The following is a 23,235-nucleotide window of genomic DNA, read 5'->3' as shown; positions in this document are numbered from 1 at the left end:
CCCTTTATTATGTACTGGAAGTGGCCTCTGTTCTTTCTGTCCCATTGGCCAGTGATGTGTGGCGGCAGTGAGGCTGTGCTGTAGGCTTGGGGCTTAGCTAGGTGAGAGAGACTGCTGCCGCATGGTGGTGTGTACCGTGCACCCCTTCTGACTGTTGTCTATCTCGGTGCTTAGCAGCTGTAGAAGAACAAATCCTGCCTGTGTATAAGGGGCGCTGGTGTATTGTGAAACCTAATGGTGGAATAACCTTGTGTGCTACCCATGTTATATGTATGACTACATATGTTTTACATGTTCCTCTTCATGTGTGCAGCCCCTTCTCTGTACACCCAGAGCCCTCCCCATGCTCTGTGGAGTCTGACACAAGGGGGCAGAGTGACTCCTCTCTAAAACACAGTGTGGGGGCTGCTCCCTCCTCTGTATCCTGTCGTGAGGTACATGCACCCTCTGCTTGCTTGCCACTCCTCGGTTCATCCGGGGCCAGATTAAGGGCCACGTGGGCCTGGGGCTGAAAATGTCCAAGGGCCTGTTATGAGAAGCAGAGGAGCTGTGACCAGTGCTGTGTGGGTGTGGCTAGTGTAATGTGGGCGTGTCCCCCACACTATCCACCCAAAATGTCTCCATAAATATGTAACATTATAAAAAGTGTGTAATATTGTGTGGGGAAAATAGAAATGCAATTAGAATACTTATGATTTATGGCCAACTAAATAAGGTGAGGCATACTCAGATGGCCGAGGGCTGTGACAATCGCGCTGATGGTGAGTTGATGCCGTCTTCAGACGCAGCACTCGTATCAGCGCTGAATGCAGGAAGCATCCAGAGATGCAGCAGCGATGTTCACTGTGGTCATCTGAGTCAGGCCCAGAGTATGGTAAGGGTCTGTATCTGCAAAATGTGTCCCATGCTGACCAGATATATACATCAATGCTTTCTACATGGTAAATGCAAGCTTATGTGCTAGCTCTGTCCAGACTGACACTTACTGTAACTTTTACAGCACTTACCAGAGTCGCATCGCCTTTCCTGGAGCACAGATCCATGCCTACAGGAGTGTACCAGTACATATGTGCTGTAGGGAATAAGAACCGTGAAGTCCATCTCCTACCAACAGAGAACAAGGTGTGTATGTACAGTTATAAAGCTTTGCAGGCCTAGCAAACTACAGAGGGCACTTTAGTTGGTAACTGAGTCTCTACTCAGATCTGCACGCTATTAACCTGATGGTTTTTGGATAATGCTAGTTGCAAGTAAGCTGCCGCCTTTTTACCATTGAAATGTTTGGTTTCCTCCCCACCTCACTGCAGCCCTAAATCACTGCAATACTGGACTAGTAATCTTGGTTATGCACAATTGTGCAATCAGAACACCAGGTAATGTACACCTGTTTTATGCTTGAATCCATATCTTACATTAGCTGGTGACAAAACTACAACGTGGATATAGTTGCTAGGCAGTATGAGCTGATTGTAAATCGCTATTGTACGCTGGATTGTCAGGAACATCCCCTTTTCAGCTTTGCCCACTTTAAGATGATCTGTTCTTTAAGTGGCCAATATAGAGGGGTATAGCAAAGCTCTATAAAACTCAAAGTAAAAGAAATCAATTTTTGCTTTGAATCCTGTCTAGTGCAACAAAGATGAGGGGCGAGATGCCAGCTGATCTATGGTGGGTTTTTTTTTTGTTTTGTTTTTTTAAATGGCAATTGGAAACGAGGCAAATGCCTTGTAAGTGATTGTCCCTTTAAAGGAAAGTCTGAGATCGGCCAGCATCTCGCACCTCCGGTGATGTCGGGCGTCATTGCATCTGGCCCCAGGTACAAGATGCCAGAGGGATCTGTCACGTAGCTGTGAGAATGAATAACCACATTTAGTATAAGCGGTTTTGTAATGTACAGATAAGACGCCCTCCTTCCTACAATAGGTATATGGCATCTGTCTCGTGTAGCCTGCACACATACTCATGTGCCTGGGTGTCTCCCTGGAGCACACACACCGCTTACTGCCAGTGTATGCTCTTACACGTGTACATGCTTAGAAGATCTGTATTATTGACATGTAAAGCTTTTCAGTTAAAGACCATATTGGTGTATGTAATATTCTGTTGTCAGTCCGGTTATCTAAGTCTGTGGGTGACAGGGTCCACTTTCAGCTTATTGTGTGGTCTTGCAATGTTGTACTATAATTACAATTTAATATTTCTCTTACAGGAAACTTAACAGGACATTTTGTTTAGGATTTGGACTGAATTCTTAAAGTAGTTGGAAGAAAACACTTCATAGATACACTTCTAGTTGGACATCTATGCGATCCTTGCAAAATCAGCACCATGCTTCATCCATCCTTATTGGCTAATGCTGACTGTCCGTGCCAGTCTTGTGCTTACCTCTGGAGTTTTACCTAAAGAGAGATTACAAGGTAACTGTTACTATTAGTACAGGTTGAGTATCCCTTATCCAAAATGCTTGGGACCGGAAGTATTTTGGATATTGGATTTTTCCGTATTTTGGAATAATTGCATACCATAATGAGATCATGGCAATGGGACCCAGGTCTAAGCACACAATGCATTTGTTTCAAATACACCTTATACACAGCCTAAAGGTCATTTAATACAATATTTTTAATAACTTTGTGCATTAAACAAAGTTTGTGTACATTGAGCCATCAGAAAACAAAGGTTTCACTATCTCACTCTCACTCAAAAAAAAATTCTGTATTTCGGAATATTCCGTATTTCGGATTATTTGGATATGGGATACTCAACCTGTATTTAGTTTGGTATATCAGTCGTTACGAATTAAAATTAGATTGTTAGAAGATGTGTTTTTAAAAACAATTTGTTGGACTTCTACAGTAGGGGCGATATTGGGCAGTGAATCTGTCATTAGTCCCCACTCTCACAGGCACTATTTTCACTTCAGTCACAGAAAAGACTTCCACAGTCACAGCAAAGCAAACTGTGCCACACACTGCCAAGCTGATCACATGGCTGCTCATCATGGCAGTGGCATGTCCGGGTGCAGACACTAGTTAGCCACTCTCGATAGCTGGGACCCTTAATCAGGTACTGGATGGGGCCTGTGTTGTGTGTCTCTCTCACTGGCCACAGGTGAGTGGCAGCAATGAGGATATGCTGCGGGCTTGGGGCCTAGCTAGGGGAGACGCGCTGTTGCTGTTTAGTGGTGTGTATGGTATCTCCTCTTATAGTCACCATTTTCGGTGCTGAGCAACTGAAGGAGACCAGATCCCCCCCCCTGTGTATGGGGGGAAGGGGAGTGGAGGTGTGCGCTGGTGTCCTGTGAATCCGCATGGTGTAATAACGCTTAACGTGTGCTACCTGTGTTAGATGTATTACTACATGCATTTCTTATGTCTTTCTTAATGTTTGCAGCCCCTTCTCTGTACACCCAGAGCTATCCCCATGTTCTGTGGTGTCTGACACAGGGGGGGTAGATTGACTCCTCTCTAAAACACAGTATGGGGGCTGACCCCTCCTCTCTGTATCCTGTCGTGAGGCACATGCACCCCCTCAAATTGAGGTATAATTATATTTCTCTGACGTCCTAGTGGATGCTGGGAACTCCGTAAGGACCATGGGGAATAGCGGCTCCGCAGAAGACTGGGCACATCTAAAGAAAGCTTTAGGACTAACTGGTGTGCACTGGCTCCTCCCCCTATGACCCTCCTCCAAGCCTCAGTTAGATTTCTGTGCCCGACGAGAAGGGTGCACACTAGGGGCTCTCCTGAGCTTCTTAGTGAGTTTTAGTTTAGATTTGTTATTTTCAGTGAGACCTGCTGGCAACAGGCTCACTGCATCGAGGGACTAAGGGGAGAAGAAGCGAACTCACCTAAGTGGATTGGGCTTCTTGGCTACTGGACATTAGCTCCAGAGGGACGATCACAGGCCCAGCCTTGATGGGTCCCGGAGCCGCGCCGCCGGCCCCCTTACAGAGCCAGAAGAGCGAAGAGGTCCGGAAAAATCGGCGGCAGAAGACGTTCCTGTCTTCAATAAGGTAGCGCACAGCACTGCAGCTGTGCGCCATTGCTCTCAGCACACTTCATACTCCGGTCACTGAGGGTGCAGGGCGCTGGGGGGGGGGGCGCCCTGAGACGCAATAAAACATGATAAAAATACCTTACATGGCAAAAAATGCATCACATATAGCTCCTGGGCTATATGGATGCATTTAACCCCTGCCAGAATATACAGAAAAACGGGAGATAGGCTCCGCCCCCTTTTCGGCGGCCTTATCTCCTCAGCACACTGGCGCCATTTTCCCTCACAGCTCAGTTGGAGGGAAGCTCCCTGGCTCTTCCCTGCAGTCACTACACTACAGAAAGGGTTAAAAAAAGAGAGGGGGGCACTAATTAGGCGCAGTATTAAAACATACAGCAGCTATAAGGGGAAAAACACTTATATAAGGTTATCCCTGTAAATATATATAGCGCTCTGGTGTGTGCTGGCATACTCTCCCTCTGTCTCCCCAAAGGGCTAGTGGGGTCCTGTCCTCTATCAGAGCATTCCCTGTGTGTGTGCTGTGTGTCGGTACGTTTGTGTTGACATGTATGAGGAGAAAAATGATGTGGAGACGGAGCAGAGTGTCTGTAACAGTGATGTCACCCCCTAGGGGGTCGACACCTGAGTGGATGTACTGTTGAAAATTACGTGACAGTGTCAGCTCTATATAAAAACAGTGGTTGACATGAGACAGCCGGCTACTCAGCTTGTGCCTGTCCAGACGTCTCATAGGCCGTCGGGGGCTCTAAAGCGCCCGTTACCTCAGATGGCAGATACAGACGCCGACACGGATACTGACTCCTGTGTCGACAGTGAAGAGACAACCGTGATTTCCAGTAGGGCCACCCGTTACATGATTGAGACAATGGAAAATGTTTTATACATTTCTGATAATACGAGTACCACCAAAAAGGGGTATTATGTTCGGTGAGGGAAAAACTACCTGTAGTTTTCCTGAATCTGAGAAATAAAATGAGGTGTGTGATGATGCGTGGGTTTCCCCCCGATAACAATTGATAATTTCTTAAAAAGTATACCCTTTCCCGCCAGAGGTTAGGGTGCGTTGGGAAACACCCCCTAGGGGGGGATAAGGCGCTCACACGCTTGTAAGAACAAGGGCTCTACCCTCTCATGAGATGGCCGCCCTTAAGGATCCTGCTGATAGAAAGCAGGAGGGTATCCAAAAATGTATTTACACACATACTGGTGTTATACTGCGACCAGCAATCGCCTCAGCCTGGAGGTGCAGTGCTGGGTTGGCATGGTCGGATTCCCTGACTGGAAATATTGATATCCTAGATAAGGATAGTATATTATTGCCTATAGAGCATTTAAAAGATGCATTTCTATATATGCATGATGCACAGCGGAATATTTGCCGACTGGCATCAAGTATAAGTGCGTTGTCCAATTCTACCAGTAAAATGGTCAGGTGATGCGGATTCCAAACGGCATTTGGAAGTATTGCCTTTGAAAGGGGACATTTGGGGTCGGTCTTTTAGACCTGGTGGCCACGGCAACAACTGGGAAATCCACGTTGTACCCCAGGTCGCCTCTCAAAATAAGACGCCGTATTATCAGGCGCAGTCCTTTGTTGGCAAGCGGACAAAAAGTTCCTCTTTTCTGCTCGTGACAGAGGGAGAGGTAAAAGGCTGAAGAGATTAGCCAGTTCCCAGGAACAGAAACCCTTTCCCGCCTCTGCCAAGCCCTCAGTATGACGCTAGGGCTTTACAAGCTCAGGCACGATGGGGGCCCGTTCTCAATAAATTTCAGTGCGCAGTGGGCTCACTCGCAAGTAGACCCCTGGATCCTTCAGGTAATATCTCAGGGGTACATATTGGAATTCGAGACGTCTCCCCCTCACCGTTTCCAAAAGTCGGCTTTACCGACGTCTCCCTCTGACAGGGAGGCAGTTTTGGAAGCCATTCACAAGCTGTATTCCCAGCAGGTGATAATCAAGGTACCCCTCCTGCAACAGGGAACGGGGTACTATTCCACACTATTGTGGTACCGAAGCCAGACGGCTCGGTGAGACCGATTCTATATCTAAAATCTTTGAACACTTACATACAGAGGTTCAAATTCAAGATTGAGTCACTCAGAGCAGTGATTGCGAACCTGGAAGAAGGGGACTACATGATGTCTCTGGACATCAAGGATGCTTACCTTCATGTCAAAATTTACCCTTCTCACCAAGGGTACCTCAGGTTATGGTACAGAACTGTCACTATCAGTTCAGACGCTGCCGTAGGGATGGTCAACGGCACCCCGGGTCTTTACCAAGGTAATGGCCGAAATGATATCCCTTCGAAGGAAGGGAATTTTAGTTATCCCTTACTTGGACGATTCCCTGATAAGGGTAAGATCCAGGGAACAGTTGGAAGTCGGTGTAGCACTATCTCAGGTAGTGTTGCGGCAGCACGATTGGATTCTCAATATTCCAAAATCGCAGCTGGTTCCGACGACTTGTCTTCTGTTTCCTAGGGATGATCCTGGACACAGTCCAGAAAAAAGGTGTTTCTCCCGGAAGAGAAAGCCAGGGAGTTATCCGAGCTAGTCAGGAACCTCCTAAAACCGAACCAAGTCTCAGTGCATCAATGCACAAGGGTTCTGGGTAAAAATGGTGGCTTCCTACGAAGCAATCCCATTCGTTAGATTCCACGCAAGAACTTTCCAGTGGAACCTACTGGACAAATGGTCCGGGTCGCATTTTCAGATGCATCAGCGGATAACCCTGTCACCAAGGACAAGGGTATCCATCCTGTGGTGGTTGCAGAGTGCTCATCTTCTAGAGGGCCGCAGATTCGGCATTCAGGACTGGGTCCTGGTGACCACGGATGCCAGCCTGCGAGGCTGGGGAGCAGTCACACAGGGAAGGAATATCCAGGGCTTAGGGTCAAGCCTGGATACATCACTTCACATAAATATCCTGAAGCTAAGGGCCATTTACAATGCTCTAAGCTTAGCAAGACCTCTGCTTCAAGGTCAGCCGGTGTTGATCCAGTCGGACAACATCATGGCAGTCACCCAAGTAAACAGACAGGGTGGCACAAGAAGCAGGAGGGCAATGGCAGAAGCTGCATGGATTCTTCGCTGGGCGGAAAATCATGTGATAGCACTGTCAACAGTATTCATTCCGGGAGTGGACAACTGGGAAGCAGACTTCCTCAGCACGACCTCCACCCGGGAGAGTGGGGACTTCACCCAGAAGTCGTCCACATGATTAAAAAACTCGACAGGTATTGCGCCAGGTCAAGAGACCCTCAGGCAATAGTTGTAGACGCTCTGGTAACACCATGGGTGTACCAGTCAGTGTATGTGTTCCCTCCTCTGCCTCTCATACCCAAGGTACTGAGATTGATAAGATGGAGAGGAGAAAGCACTATATTCGTGGCTCCGGATTGGCCAAGAAAGACTTGGTAACCGGAACTTCAAGAGATGCTCACGGAGGATCCGTGGCCTCTACCTCTAAGAAGGGACCTGCTCCAGCAAGGACCCTGTCTGTTCCAAGACTTACTGCGGCCGCGTTTGACGGCATGCCGGTTGAACACCGGATCCTGAAGGAAAAAAGGCATTCCGGATGAAGTCATCCATATCCTGATCTAAAGCCAGGAAGGATGTAACCGCAAAAACATTATCATCGCAATTGGCGAAAATATGTTGCGTAGTGCGAGGCCAGTAAGGCCCGACGGGGGAAATTCAACTGGGTCGATTCCTACATTTCCTGCAAACAGGAGTGTCTATGGGCCTTGAAATTGGGGTCCATTAAGGTTCAGATTTCGGCCCTGTCAATTTTCTTCCAAAAAAGAACTAGCTTCAGTCCCTGAAGTTTAGACGTTTGTAAAAGGGGTACTGCATATACAGCCTCCTTTTGTGCCTCCAGTGGCAATTTGGGATCTCAATGTAGTTTGGGTTCCAAAAGTCACATTGGTTTGAACCACTTAAATCTGTGGAGTTAAAATCTCACATGGAAAGTGGTCATGCTGTTGGCCCGGGCCTGGGCCAGGCGCGTGTCAGAATTGGCGGCTTTATCCTGTAAAAGCCCTTATCTGATTTTCCATTCGGACAGGGCGGAATTGAGGACTCGTCCTCAGTTTCTCCCTAAGGTGGTTCCAGCGTTTTCACCTGAACCAACCTATTGTGGTGCCTGCGGCTACTAGGGACTTGGAGGAATCCAAGTTGCTGGATGTTGTCAGGGCCCTGAAAATGTTTCCAGGATGGCTGGAGTCAGGAAATCTGACTCGCTGTTTATCCTGTATGCACCCAACAAGCTGGGTGCTCCTGCTTCTAAGCAGACTATTGCTCGTTGGATTTGTAGTACAATTCAGCTTGCACATTCTGTGGCAGGCCTGCCACAGCTAAAATCTGTAAAAGCCCGTTCCACAAGGAAAGTGGGCTCATCTTGGGCGGTTGCCCGAGGGGTCTCGGCTTTACAACTTTGCCGAGCAGCTACTTGGTCAGGGGCAAACACGTTTGCTAAATTCTACAAATTTGATACCCTGGCTGAGGAGGACCTGGAGTTCTCTCATTCGGTGCTGCAGAGTCATCCGCACTCTCCCGCCCGTTTGGGAGCTTTGGTATAATCCCCATGGTCCTTACGGAGTTCCCAGCATCCACTAGGACGTCAGAGAAAATAAGAATTTACTTACCGATAATTCTATTTCTCGTAGTCCGTAGTGGATGCTGGGCGCCCATCCCAAGTGCGGATTGTCTGCAATACTTGTACATGGTTATTGTTACAAAAATCGGGTTATTATTGTTGGGAGCCATCTTTTCAGAGGCTCCTGTTATCATACTGTTAACTGGGTTCAGATCACAAGTTATACGGTGTGATTGGTGTGGCTGGTATGAGTCTTACCCGGGATTCAAAATCCTTCCTTATTGTGTACGCTCGTCCGGGCACAGTATCCTAACTGAGGCTTGGAGGAGGGTCATAGTGGGAGGAGCCAGTGCACACCAGTTAGTCCTAAAGCTTTCTTTAGATGTGCCCAGTCTCCTGCGGAGCCGCTATTCCCCATGGTCCTTACGGAGTTCCCAGCATCCACTACGGACTACGAGAAATAGAATTATCGGTAAGTAAATTCTTATTTTTTAGGGGTGTGGGGGGTTTTGAGTGTGTTCCAAAGATTCTTTTGGCGTCATCCCTGTGGGGATAGCGATGGTTTTGGTGCTTAGGAAAGTGAATAGTGACGTGCAAGAGTGGGCAGCAGTGATCGCAAAAACGCGGCATAGCGCGTATTTTACCCAATAATAAGACCCAGGGACTCACTTTTTCTGAATGGGTGGGTCCCCGGGGACGCGCTCCACTGGGATTGGCTGGAGGTGTAATGATTGATTTCTACCTTGTCCGGCTGCAGAGAGAACTAAATATGTGGAGAAGGTGCCTCTTGGTCAAGGGAGACATCAATCATTACACCTCTAGCCAATCTGAGTGGAGCGCGTCCCCAGGGACACACCCCTTCAGAAAAAGTGTATTCGACTCTTCCCTGCTTCCCGGGCGCTCTGGCCGCGACAGTGAGTGACCGTCTGTGTATTCATAACCCAGCAGCTACCTGCCTGTTCAGTGCTGGCGCTGCTGCAGTTCTGATCGGCTGATGCAGTGTTTTAGATATGAATCACATGGGGGAGGGGGGCCACGCACCTCTGATGTCCCGCATGCTTCAGTAAGCGCAGCAGCAGCGGGGATGGGGTTGGGGAGTATGTCCAGGAGCACACCGCACAGGAGGATCTGGCAGTGAAGGGCGGCTACAGTGCACTACCGCACGTCATTGCTAGTGTTCGCATCCCTTAGCAAAGTCCGTCCTTGATCATCTCTATGTAATCCATCACGAAGCTCTCGCTGTACACACTCCCTTACCACCCGGGATTTATGGAGATCAGCGGCAGCCTCTGCTTGATTTATTAGGCTGTGCTGTGAACGGAGCTCGGAGGTGCTGGGGGAGGGCTGCAGTGTCCATACAGTTATTACTGTGTGCAGCCAGCTCCCAGCATAGGACAGGGCTAGGCACAAACCAGGGGTGAGGGCTGCTCTGAACATTCAGCTCATGGAGCCCAAGAGGCTGAGCTGCAGGGAGACATGTAATAGCAGCCACTAGCAACAGCAGGTTGTATCCTGTCCCCCCTCTCTCTCTCCCTAGCCATATTACACCATCTCTAGGCTGCACATCAAGTAGTGGGGGTCTGAGGTGGTGGCTGCAATGTGTAAGTGATCCTCTACCTGGCGCACTCTGTGTAACGTGCTCTACCTGGCGCACTGTGTGTAACGTGCTCTACCTGGCGCACTGTGTGTAACGTGCTCTACCTGGCGCACTGTGTGTAACGTGCTGTACCTGGCGCAATGTGTGTAACGTGCTGTACCTGGCGCAATGTGTGTAACGTGCTCTATCTGGCGCAGTGTGTGTAATGTGCTCTATCTGGCGCAGTGTGTGTAACATGCTCTACCTGTCGCATTGTGTATGATGTGTTCTATCTGGAGCAATATGTATAACGTGCACTAACTGGCGCAGTGTGTATAGGAGATTCTACTTGGTGCAATGTGTATAAGCGGCACTACTGTGTGGCGTAATGTGAATTGGCACTATTATGTGGCCACGCCCCCTCCCCATGAAGCCACGCCCCTAAATTTTTACGGCGCGCACTGCCTGCATTCTGGGATCTTGGAGGTGGGGCATCAATTCACTTTCTGCCAAAGGGCACCAAAATGTCTAGTTACAGCTCTGGTGCAGGGTGACCTGCATGCTACACAGCCCAGCAGCATTGTCACCCCCCCCCCCCCCCCCTTGCAACTCTTTTTTGTGGTGTCCAAATAAGATTAAGATCAATAAGAGCCTTTAACCCAATGGGACCCAGAAAAGGACCGGTTGGACCCCAATTTTTAAAAGTGAGGGGTCCCTGGGACCCACTTTTTGGGGGCCTCAGCGCGATCACTGGGCAGTAAGGGAGCGTTTATGCCTCCCATGATGAACAGATATGCATTGTTGCTTTTTACATGGTAAAAGCAAGTGTATTTCCAAGCACTGTCCAGACTGACACTTTCTGTAACTTTTACAGCACTTACTGATGCCAGTGATACACCGCCTTTCCTGGAGTACATCATGCACATATCCTGCTGTTGCCCAAAAGGGTGTACCAGTGAAGTAGAAACCATGAAGTCCAACTCCTACCAGCAGGAAACAAGGTGTGTATGTACAATTATAAACCATTCTGAAACAATTCTAGCGCTTTGCAGGCCTTGCAAACTACAGAGGCCTCTTTAGATGGTAATGGAGTCTCTACCTAGATCTGCAAACTATGATATAACATGATGGTTTTGTTGGATAAGACTAGTAGCAAACAAGCTTCCGCCTTTTCCCATTGAAATGTTTGCATTCCTCCCCACCTCACTGCAGAACTACATCAGTAATCTGTTAGTTATGCACAATTGTACAATCAGAACACAAGGTAATGTACAACTGTTATGCTTAATTGTATCTTACATTAGCTAGTCAAAAAACTACAACGTGGATATATTTACTAGCCAGTATGCGCAGATTGTAAATCGCTATTGTACGCTGGATTGTCAGGAACATCCCCTCTTCAGCTTTGCCCACTTTGAGATGATCTGTTCTATAAGTGGCCAATATAGAGGGGTATAGCAAAGCTCTATAAAACTCAAAGTAAAAGAAATCCATTTTTGCTTTGAATCCTGTCTAGTGCAACAAAGATGAGGCGTCCGATGTCAGAGGAAAGCATATTTGTAGTGCATCGGTCATGCAGTCCTGTGAGAGAATAACCACATTTAGTATAAACTGCCACAGGCATGTGGCATATGTTTCTTGTGTAGCCTGCACACACACTCGGGAGCCTGGGACTTTCCCCGGAGCACACGGAGCTTCCTGCCAGTGTATGGGATGCTCACGGACACTGTTATACAGGTTGAGTATCCCTTATCCAAAATGCTTGGGACCAGTGGTATTTTGGATATCAGATTTTTCCGTATTTTGGAATAATTGCATACCATAATGAGATATCATGGTGATGGGACCTAAATCTAAGCATAGAATGCATTTATGTTACATATACACCTTATACACACAGCTGGAAGGTCATTTTAGCCAATATTTTTTGTAACTTTGTGCATTGTACAAAGTGTATCTACATTCACACAATTCATTTGTTTCATATACACCTTATACACACAGCCTGAAGGTCATTTAATACAATATTTTAATAACTGTGTGTATTAAACAAAGTTTGTGTACATTGAGCCATCAAAAAACAAAGGTTTCACTATCTCACTCTCACGCAAAAAAAGTCCGTATTTCGGAATATTCCGTATTTCGGAATATTTGGATATGGGATACTCAACCTGTATTTATAACTGGCCGGAAGAACAGCATTTATTGGCATGTAAAACGTTTCATTTAGAGACTAGATCTGTGCATGTAACATTCCGGTGTTAGTCCTGTTCGCTAAGCCTGTGGGTAACAGGGTCCACTTATGTCTTATTGTGTGATCTTACAATGTTTTGCTTTAATAATTACAGCATTAATTTCTCTGACGTCCTAGTGGATGCTGGGAACTCCGTAAGGACCATGGGGAATAGCGGGCTCTGAAGGAGGCTGGGCACTCTAGAAAGATTTATGACTACCTGGTGTGCACTGGCTCCTCCCACTATGACCCTCCTCCAAGCCTCAGTTAGATTTTGTGCCCGGCCGAGGTTGGATGCACACTAGGGGCTCTCCTGAGTTCTTAGAAAGAAAGATAGACTTAGGTTTTTTATTTTCAGTGAGACCTGCTGGCAACAGGCTCACTGCAGCGAGGGACTAAGGGGAGAAGAAGCGAACTCGCCTGCTTGCAGCCGGATTGGGCTTCTTAGGCTACTGGACACCATTAGCTCCAGAGGGATCGACCGCAGGCCCAGTCCTTGGTGTTCGGTCCCGGAGCCACGCCGCCGTCCCCCTTACAGAGCCAGAAGCAAGAAGAGGTCCGGAAAATCGGCGGCAGAAGGCATCAGTCTTCTCCAAGGTAGCGCACAGCACTGCATTGCTCCTCACACACACTTCACACTCCGGTCACTGAGGGTGCAGGGCGCTGGGGGGGGGGGGGGGGCGCCCTGAGAAGCAATTATAACACCTTGGCTGGCAAAAATACCACAATATATAGGCCTAGAGGCTATATATGTGGAAAATACCCCTGCCAGAATCCAGAAAAAAGCGGGAGAATAGGCCGCGGAAAAGGGGCGGAGCTATCTCCTGCAGCACACTGGCGCCATTTCTCCTTCACAGATCCACTGGAAGGAAGCTCCCTGGCTCTCCCCTGCAGTCTACACTACAGAAAAGGGTAAAAAAAAGAGAGGGGGGGCACTAAATTTAGGCGCTGTATAAATTATATAGAAAAAGCAGCTATAGGGGACATAACTCAGTTAGTCCCTGCATTATATAGCGCTCTGGTGTGTGCTGGCATACTCTCACTCTGTCCCCCCAAAGGGCTTTTGTGGGTCCTGTCCTCTGTTGGAGCATTCCTTGTGTGTGTGCGGTGTGTCGGTACGGCTGTGTCGACATGTTTGATTAGGATAATGATGTGGAGACGGAGCAGATGCCTTTAGAAGGGATGTCACCCCCTGCGGGGCAGACACCTGAGTGGTTGAGCTTATGGAAAGAAATGAGTGCACGTATAGACTCCTTACATAAGAAATTTGACGACATGCCAAATGTGGGACAGCCGACTTCTCAGCTCGTGCCTGCCCAGGCGTCGCACAGGTCATCAGGGGCTCTAAAACGCCCGCTACCTCAGACCGCAGACACTGATACTGACACCAGTGTCGACGACGATGAGTCTAATCTGATGCCCACTAAGGCCATTCACTGAATGATTGAGGCAATGAAAGAGGTGTTACACATTTCTGATATAAATACAGGTACCACTAAAAAGGGTATTATGTTTGGGGAGAAAAAACTACCCGTAGTTTTTCCCCCATCAGATGAATTAAATGAAGTGTGTGAAGAAGCGTGGGCTTTCCCTGATAAAAAATTGGTAATTCCTAAGAAGGTACTAATGGCGTTCCCTTTCCCGCCAGAGGATAGGTCACGTTGGGAAACACCTCCTAGGGTGGATAAAGCGCTCACACGGTTGTCAAAAAAGGTGGCACTACCGTCTCCGGATACGGCCGCCCTCAAGGAACCTGCTGATAGAAAGCAGGAGGCGATCCTGAAGTCTGTATATACACACTCAGGCATTATATTTAGGCCAGCTATTGCGTCAGCTTGGATGTGCAGTGCTGCCGCTGCGTGGTCAGATAAACTGTCAGAAAATATTGACACATTAGACAGAGACACGATCCTGTTAACCATAGACCATATAAAAGACTCAGTCTTATATATGAGAGATGCACAGAGGGAAATCTGCCGACTGGCATCTAAAGTTAGTGCATTGTCCATTTCTGCTAGGAGAGGCTTATGGACTCGCCAGTGGACAGGAGATGCAGATTCTAAAAGGCACATGGAAGTGTTGCCATATAAAGGTGAGGAATTATTTGGGGATGGTCTCTCGGACCTAGTTTCCACAGCAACGTCTGGGAAGTCAGCATTTTTACCCCATGTTCCCTCACAGCCTAAGAAGGCGCCGTTTTATCAGGTTCAGTCCTTTCGGACCCAGAAAAACAGGCGTGGAAAAGGCGGGTCTTTTCTATCCAGAGGCAGAGGTAGGGGAAAAAGGCTGCAACAAACAGCAGGTTCCCAGGAGCAAAAGTCCTCCCCCCGCTTCTTCTGCCAAGTCCGCCGCATGACGGTGGGGCTCCACAGGCGGAGCCTGGTACGGTGGGGGGCCGCCTCAAGAATTTCAGCGATCAGTGGGCTCGCTCACAGGTGGATCCCTGGATCCTTCGATCCTTCAAATAGTATCTCAGGGGTACAAACTAGAATTCGAGGCGTCTCCACCCCACCGGTTCCTAAAATCTGCCTTGCCAATTGCTCCCTCAGACAGGGAGGCGGTGCTAGCGGCAATTCACAAGCTGTATTCCCAGCAGGTGATAATCAAGGTACCCCTACTTCAACAAGGCCGGGGTTACTATTCCACACTATTTGTGGTACCGAAACCGGACGGTTCGGTGAGACCTATTTTAAATTTGAAATCCTTGAACACACACACACATAAAAAAAATTCAAGTTCAAGATGGAATCGCTCAGGGCGGTTATTGCGAGCCTGGAAGAGGGGGATTACATGGTATCCCTGGACATCAAGGATGCTTACTTGCATGTCCCCATTTACCATCCTCACCAGGAGTACCTCAGATTTGTGGTACAGGATTGCCATTACCAATTCCAGACGCTGCCGTTTGGACTGTCCACGGCCCCGAGGGTATTTACCAAGGTGATGGCGGAAATGATGATACTCCTTCGAAAAAAGGGAGTTTTAATTATCCCGTACTTGGACGATCTCCTAATAAAAGCGAGGTCCAAGGAACAGTTGTTGGTGGGAGTAGCACTATCTCAGGAGGTGCTGCACCAGCACGGCTGGATTCTGAATATCCCGAAGTCACAGCTGGTTCCGACGACACGGCTACTGTTCCTGGGTATGATTCTGGATACAGTCCAGAAAAAAGTGTTTCTCCCGGAGGAGAAAGCCAGGGAGTTGTCATCTCTAGTCAGAGACCTCCTGAAACCAAAACAGGTATCAGTGCATCGCTGCACGCGGGTCCTAGGAAAGATGGTGGCTTCTTACGAAGCAATTCCCTTCGGCAGGTTCCATGCAAGAATCTTTCAGTGGGACCTGTTGGACCAGTGGTCCGGATCGCATCTTTAGATGCATCGCTTGATAACCCTGTCTCCAAGAACCAGGGTGTCTCTACTGTGGTGGCTGCAGAGTGCCCATCTTCTAGAGGGCCGCAGGTTCGGCATACAGGACTGGGTCCTGGTGACCATGGATGCCAGCCTTCGAGGCTGGGGGGCAGTCACACAGGGAAGAAACTTCCAAGGACTATGGTCGAGTCAGGAGACTTCCCTTCACATAAATATTCTGGAACTAAGGGCCATCTACAATGCCCTAAGTCAAGCAAAATCCCTGCTTCTACACCAGCCGGTGCTGATCCAGTCAGACAACATCACGGCAGTCGCCCATGTAAATCGACAGGGCGGCACAAGAAGCAGGATGGCGATGGCAGAAGCCACAAGAATTCTCCGATGGGCGGAGAATCATGTACTAGCACTGTCAGCAGTGTTCATTCCGGGAGTGGACAACTGGGAAGCAGATTTCCTCAGCAGACACGACCTCCACCCGGGAGAGTGGGGACTTCTTCCAGAAGTCTTCCAGATGCTGGTAAACCTTTGGGAAAAACCACAGGTGGACATGATGGCGTCCCGCCTCAACAAAAAGTTAAAAAGATATTGCGCCAGGTCAAGGGACCCTCAGGCGGTAGCTGTGGACGCTCTAGTGACACCGTGGGTGTACCAGTCGGTTTATGTGTTCCCTCCTCTGCCTCTCATACCAAAGGTATAGAGAATAATAAGAAAGAGAGGAGTAAACACCATTCTCGTGGTTCCGGATTGGCCAAGACGAGCGTGGTACCCGGAACTTCAAGAGATGCTCTCATAGGACCCGTGTCCTCTACCGCTCAGACAGGACCTGCTACAGCAGGGGCCCTGTCTGGTCCAAGACTTACCGCGGCTGCGTTTGACGGCATGGCGGTTGAACACCGGATCCTAAAGGAAAAGGGTATTCCGGAAGAAGTCATTCCTATGCTTATTAAGGCCAGGAAAGATGTTACGGCAAAGCATTATCACCGCATATGGCGGAAATATGTTGCATGGTGCGAGGCCAAAAAGGCCCCAACAGAAGAATTTCAACTAGGTCGATTTCTGCATTTCCTGCAAGCAGGAGTGAATATGGGCCTAAAACTAGGCTCCATTAAAGTACAGATCTCGGCTCTGTCGATTTTTCTTTCAAAAAGAACTAGCTTCAGTACCTGAAGTTCAGACATTTGTGGAAGGAGTGCTGCATATTCAGCCCCCATTTGTGCCTCCTTGGGATCTCAACGTGATGTTGAGTTTCTTAAAATCACATTGGTTTGAGCCACTAAAAACCGTGGATCTGAAATATCTCACGTGGAAAGTGGTCATGTTATTGGCCTTGGCTTCAGCCAGGCGAGTGTCAGAATTGGCGGCTTTATCATGTAAAAGCCCTTATCTGATTTTCCATATGGATAGGGCAGAATTGAGGACTCGTCCCCAATTTCTCCCTAAGGTGGTGTCAGCGTTTCACCTGAACCAGCCTATTGTGGTGCCTGTGGCTACTAAGGATTTGGAGGACTCCAAGTTGCTAGACGTTGTCAGGGCCCTGAAAATATGTTTCCAGGACGGCTGGAGTCAGAAAATCTGACTCGCTGTTTATCCTGTATGCACCCAACAAGCTGGGTGCTCCTGCTTCTAAGCAGTCTATTGCTCGCTGGATTTGTAGTACAATTTAGCTTGCACATTCTGTGGCAGGCCTGCCACAGCCAAAATCTGTGAATGCCCATTCCACAAGGAAGGTGGGCTCATCTTGGGCGGCTGCCCGAGGGGTCTCGGCTTTACAACTTTGCTGAGCAGCTACTTGGTCAGGGGCAAACACGTTTGCCAAATTCTACAAATTTGATACCCTGGCTGAGGAGGACCTGGAGTTCTCTCATTCGGTGCTGCAGAGTCATCCGCACTCTCCCGCCCGTTTGGGAGCTTTGGTATAATCCCCATGGTCCTTACGGAGTTCCCAGCATCCACTAGGACGTCAGAGAAAATAAGAATTTACTCACCGGTAATTCTATTTCTCGTAGTCCGTAGTGGATGCTGGGCGCCCATCCCAAGTGCGGATTGTCTGCAATACTTGTAAATAGTTATTGTTAACTAAAGGGTTATTGTTGAGCCATCTGTTGAGAGGCTCAGTTGTTTTCATACTGTAAAACTGGATATAGTATCACGAGTTGTACGGTGTGATTGGTGTGGCTGGTAAGAGTCTTACCCGGGATTCTAAATCCTTCCTTATTATGTCAGCTCGTCCGGGCACAGTGTCCTAACTGAGGCTTGGAGGAGGGTCATAGTGGGAGGAGCCAGTGCACACCAGGTAGTCATAAATCTTTCTAGAGTGCCCAGCCTCCTTCGGAGCCTGCTATTCCCCATGGTCCTTACGGAGTTCCCAGCATCCACTACGGACTACGAGAAATAGAATTACCGGTGAGTAAATTCTTATTATTTCTCTTACAGGAAACGTCCTAGAACATCACTTCATACGGCCAGTGATATTCACTTTACCCATTTGTTAAGGATCCTGACCTAAACCTTGCAGTGGTTGTATGAAAACACTATGGATTCCCTTCCAATTGGGCATATAAGTAGCCTTTGACCTTTCTTTGGATAAAATGCAAATCCATCTATTTGGTCTGTAGGAAATCTTTGACACCTGGATTAAAGAATGTTGTATATTATAATTCATTTGGAAGGAGTCAGATCCAAGTGAATTGCTGTATAATAAAGTGATCTTTTGTGGGCATGGTTCTTTTCGCTTTGTAAATTTATAATACAGTAATATAAAGTGAAAAACTTATTTGATTCATGTCTTTATTTACTTTCAGTTTTTGTTTTTGTTCCTTATTCCCTCAGTTTTATTGATTTGCAATTTTTTGGCGGGGAAACTGGGATGTATTTGCTTACAAATGTTAGGTTTATGATAGGGGTGGGCTATTGAAGGATTGCCACCCAGTGCATATATAGTAGGTGATCGCTGGTAAAGCATCACTATTTTGTACTTTCTCTTACGTCCTAGAGGATGCTGGGGACTCCAAAAGGACCATGGGGTATAGATGGGATCCACAGAAGACATAGGCACACTATAAGACTGAATGGGTGTGAACTGGCTCCTCCCTCTACGCCCCTCCTCCAGACCTCAGTTAGATTCTGTGCCCAGAGAGACTGGACACACACACTAGGGGAGCTCTCCTGAGTTTCTCTGAAAATACTTTGTTAGGTTTTTTATTTTCAGGGTGACCTGCTGGCTACAGGCTCCCTGCTTCGTGGGAGTGAGGGGAGAGAAGCAGACCTACTTCTGAGTTCAAAGGCTCTGCTTCTTAGGCTACTGGACACCATTAGCTCCAGACGGTTCGATTACTTAGTGCGCCTAGCTGCTTGTTCCCGGAGCCGCGCCGTCAACCCCCTCACAGAAGCCAGAAGAAAGAAGCCGGATGAGTATATAGAAGATTAGAAGACTTCAGTGACGGCAGAAGACTTCAGTAATGAACTACCGTGCAGCGCGCCATGCTCCCACACACACTTCAGATGGCACTTGCAGGGCGGGCACCCTGGGCAGCATGATTACTGGAGTGCAAAACTGGCCAAAATATATATATATTTTCTCTAACGTCCTAGTGGATGCTGGGGACTCGGTAAGGACCATGGGGAATAGATGGGCTCTGCAGGAGACATGGGCACCCCAAGAAAGAATTCAGATTCTGGTGTGCTCTCCCCTCCCCCCCCCCATATGTCCCTCCTCCAGACCCCAGTTTTGAATCTGTGCCTGGACGAGCTGGGTGCTGTTCAGTGAGCTCTTTTGAGCTTGCTGTAAGAAAGTATTTTGTTAAGTTTTTTTATTTTTAGGGAGCTCTGCTGGCAACAGACTCCCTGCATCGTGGGACTGAAGGGAGAGAAGCAGCCCTACTCTCTGCAGATAGGTCCTGCTTCTTAGGCTACTGGACACCATTAGCTCCAGAGGGATCGTACACAAGATCTCATCCTCGTCGTCCGATCCCGGAGCCGCGCCGCCATCCCCCTCGCAGAGCCGGAAGACAGAAGCCGGGTGAAAGAAGCAAAAAGACTTCGAAAACGGCGGCAGAAGACTCCAGTCTTCACTGGGGTAGCGCACTGCAGCTGTGCGCAATTGCTCCCACACTACACCCACATACTCTGGTCACTGTAAGGGTGCAGGGCGCAGGGGGGGGCGCACTGGGCAGCAATGAGGACTTTTTGGCAAAAGTTTGACATATATACAGTTGGGCACTGTATATATGTTTGAGCCTCCGCCATAATATTGTACAGAAACATGGGACAGAAGCTTGCTGCTGAGGGGGCGGGGCTTCTTCCTCAGCACTCACCAGCGCCATTTTTTTCTCCACAGCTCCGCTGAGAGGAAGCTCCCCAGGCTCTCCCCTGCAGATACACAGTAGAAGAGGGTAAAAAAAGAGAGTGGGGCACATAATTAGGCGCAAAAATCATTATTACAGCGGCTACTGGGCTAACACTAAGTTACTGTGTGATTCCTGGGTTATATAGCGCTGGGGTGTGTGCTGGCATACTCTCTCTGTCTCCAAAGGGCCTTGTGGGGGAACTGTCTTCAAAAAGAGCATCCCCTGTGTGTGTGGTGTCGGTACGCTTGTGTTGACATGTTTGACGAAGGCTATGTGGAAACAGAGCGGGAACAAATGAATGTGGTGTCTCTGCCGACACCTGATTGGATATGTGGAAGGTTTTAAATGATAATGTTAATTCCTTGCATAAAAGGTTAGATAAAGCTGAAGCCTTAGGACAGTCATGGTCTCAACCCGCGCCTGATCCTATGTCGCAGAGGCCGTCGGGGTCTCCGAAGCGCCCACTATCCCAAATTGTTGACACTGATACTGACATGGATACTGACTCGTGTCGATTACGATGATGCAAAGTTACAGCCTAAATTGGCTAAATCCATCCGTTATATGATTATAGCAATTAAGGATGTGTTGCACATCACTGAGGAAACCCCAGTCCCTGACAAGAGGGTTCATATGTATGGGGAAAAAAGGCAGGTGGTGACCTTTCCCCCTTCACACGAGCTAAATGAGTTATGTGAAAAGGCTTGGGAATCTCCAGATAAAAAACTGCAGATTTCTAAACGGATGCTTATGGTGTATCCTTTCCCGCCAACGGACAGGTTACGCTGGGAATCCTCCCCTAGGGTGGACAAAGCTTTAACACGCTTATCAAAGAGGGTAGCCCTGCCGTCACAGGATACGGCCACCCTAAAAGATGCTGCGGATAGAAAGCAAGAGGGTACCCTGAAGTCCATTTATACACATTCGGGTACCTTACTAAGGCCGGCAATTGCGTCGGCCTGGGTGTGTAGTGCTGTAGATACCTTGTCTGAGGAGCTTGATACCTTAGACAAGGATACTATATTAATGACCCTGGGGCATATAAAAGACGCTGTCCTATATATGAGAGATGCTCAAAGAGACATTAGTCTACTGGGCTCTAGGCTAAATGCTATGTCGATTTCTGCCAGAAGGGTCCTGTGGACTCGGCAATGGACAGGTGATGCCGACTCAAAAAGGCACATGGAGGTTTTACCTTACAAGGGTGAGGAATTGTTTGGGGAGGGTCTCTCGGACCTGGTCTCCACAGCTACTGCTGGAAAGTAAATTTTTTTGCCATATTCCTCACAACCTAGGAAAGCACCGTATTACCAAATGCAGTCCTTTCGATCACAAAAAGGCAAGAAAGTCCGAGGTGCGTCCTTTCTTGCCAGAGGCAGGGGCAGAGGAAGGAAGCTGCACAACGCAGCTAGTTCCCAGGAACAGAAGTCCTCCCCGGCTTCCACTAAATCCACCGCATGAAGCTGGGGCTCCACAGGCGGAGCTAGGCCCGGTGGGGGCGCGTTTCCGAAATTTCAGCCACAAGTGGGTGCACTCCCAGTTGGAACCCTGGGCAATACAGATTGTGTCTCAGGGATACAAGCTGGAATTCGAAGAGATGCCCCTCACCGTTACCTCAAATCGGCCCTGCCAGCTTCCCCTTTAGAGAGGGAAATAGTGTTAGCTACAATTCACAAATTGTATCTTCAACATGTGGTGGTCAAGGTTCCCCTCCTTCAACAAGGGAAGGGTTATTATTCGACCATGTTTGTGGTACCGAAACCGGACGGTTCGGTCAGACCCATATTGAATTTAAAATCCCTGAACATATACCTGAAAAGGTTTAAGTTCAAGATGGAATCGCTCAGAGCGGTCATCGCAAGCCTGGAAGGGGGGGATTTTATGGTGTCTCTGGGCATAAAGGATGCATATCTTCATGTCCCCATTTATCCACCTCATCAGGCGTACCTCAGATTTGTGGTACAGGATTGTCATTACCAATTCCAGACGTTGCCGTTTGGTCTCTCCACGGCACCGAGAATATTTACCAAGGTAATGGCGGAAATGATGGTACTCCTGCGGAAGCAAGGGGTCACAATTATCCCATACTTGGACGATCTCCTCATAAAAGCGAGGTTAAGGGAGCAGTTGCTGATCAGCGTAGCACGCTCTCTGGAAGTGTTACAACAACACGGCTGGATTCTAAATATTCCAAAGTCGCAGTTGATTGCTACGACTCATCTGCCTTTCCTGGGCAAGATTCTGGACACAGACCAGAAGAGGTTTTATCTCCCGATTGAGAAGGCTCAGGAGCTCATGACACTGGTCAGAAACCTATTAAAACCAAAACAGGTGTCGGTGCATCACTGCACGTGAGTCCTGGGAAGAATGGTGGCATCATATGAGGCCATTCCCTTCGGCAGGTTCCATGCGAGGACCTTTCAATGGGATCTGTTGGACAAGTGGTCCGGATCACATCTTCAGATGCATCGGTTATAAGCCCTACACACTGGCCGATTTTTAGAAAGATATGAACGATCCCGTTCATAAATGAACGAGAACTCGTTCATATCTTTCAGTGTGGAGACTCCAGCGATGAACGATGCGCGGCCCCGCGCTCGTTCATCGCTGGTCTCCCGTCGGCTGTGCATGCAGGCCAATATGGACGATCTCGTCCATATTTGCCTGCACTTCAATGCAGTCGCGTGACGGGGGGAGTGAAGTAACTTCACTGCCCCCCCCCCCCCCCCCGCCGCCGGTCGGCCGTATCCGCCGTCGGGCAGCTCGGTAGCGGGTTGTCCAGTGAGTAGGGCCCCTTAATCAACCTATCCCCCAGGGCCCGGGTGTCTCTCCTGTGGTGGCTGCAGAGTGCTCACCTTCTCGAGGGTCGCAGATTCGGCATTCAGGACTGGGTCCTGGTGACCACGGATGCAAGCCTCTGAGGGTGGGGGGCAGTCACTCAGGGAAGAAATTTCCAAGGGCTGTGGTCAAGTAAGGAGACTTGCCTTCACATCAACATCCTGGAACTAAGGGCCATATACTACGCTCTACGTCAAGCGGAGTCCCTGCTTCGCGACCAACCGGTTCTGATTCAGTCAGACAACATCACCGCA

The 23,235-nt window shown here is 48.5% G+C and overlaps 2 non-coding genes across 2 annotated transcripts; both read left to right on the top strand.

Annotated features, from left to right (window-relative positions):
* The first annotated feature begins 1,518 nt into the window (after window positions 1-1,518).
* On the top strand, window positions 1,519-1,639 carry LOC134932778 (small nucleolar RNA SNORA26). The gene has a single exon (XR_010179479.1). It is a non-coding gene; the product is annotated as a small nucleolar RNA SNORA26 (small nucleolar RNA).
* Window positions 1,640-11,601: 9,962 nt separating this feature from the next.
* LOC134932787 (small nucleolar RNA SNORA26) lies at window positions 11,602-11,722 on the top strand. Its single transcript, XR_010179481.1, has one exon. It is a non-coding gene; the product is annotated as a small nucleolar RNA SNORA26 (small nucleolar RNA).
* The last annotated feature ends 11,513 nt before the right edge of the window (window positions 11,723-23,235 follow it).

The sequence above is a fragment of the Pseudophryne corroboree genome, chromosome 1 (genome assembly GCF_028390025.1).
Source record: "Pseudophryne corroboree isolate aPseCor3 chromosome 1, aPseCor3.hap2, whole genome shotgun sequence".
Taxonomy (NCBI): domain Eukaryota; kingdom Metazoa; phylum Chordata; class Amphibia; order Anura; family Myobatrachidae; genus Pseudophryne; species Pseudophryne corroboree.
Note: the sequence above shows the minus strand (reverse complement) of the source record. Positions and strands in the feature narration are given on the sequence as shown.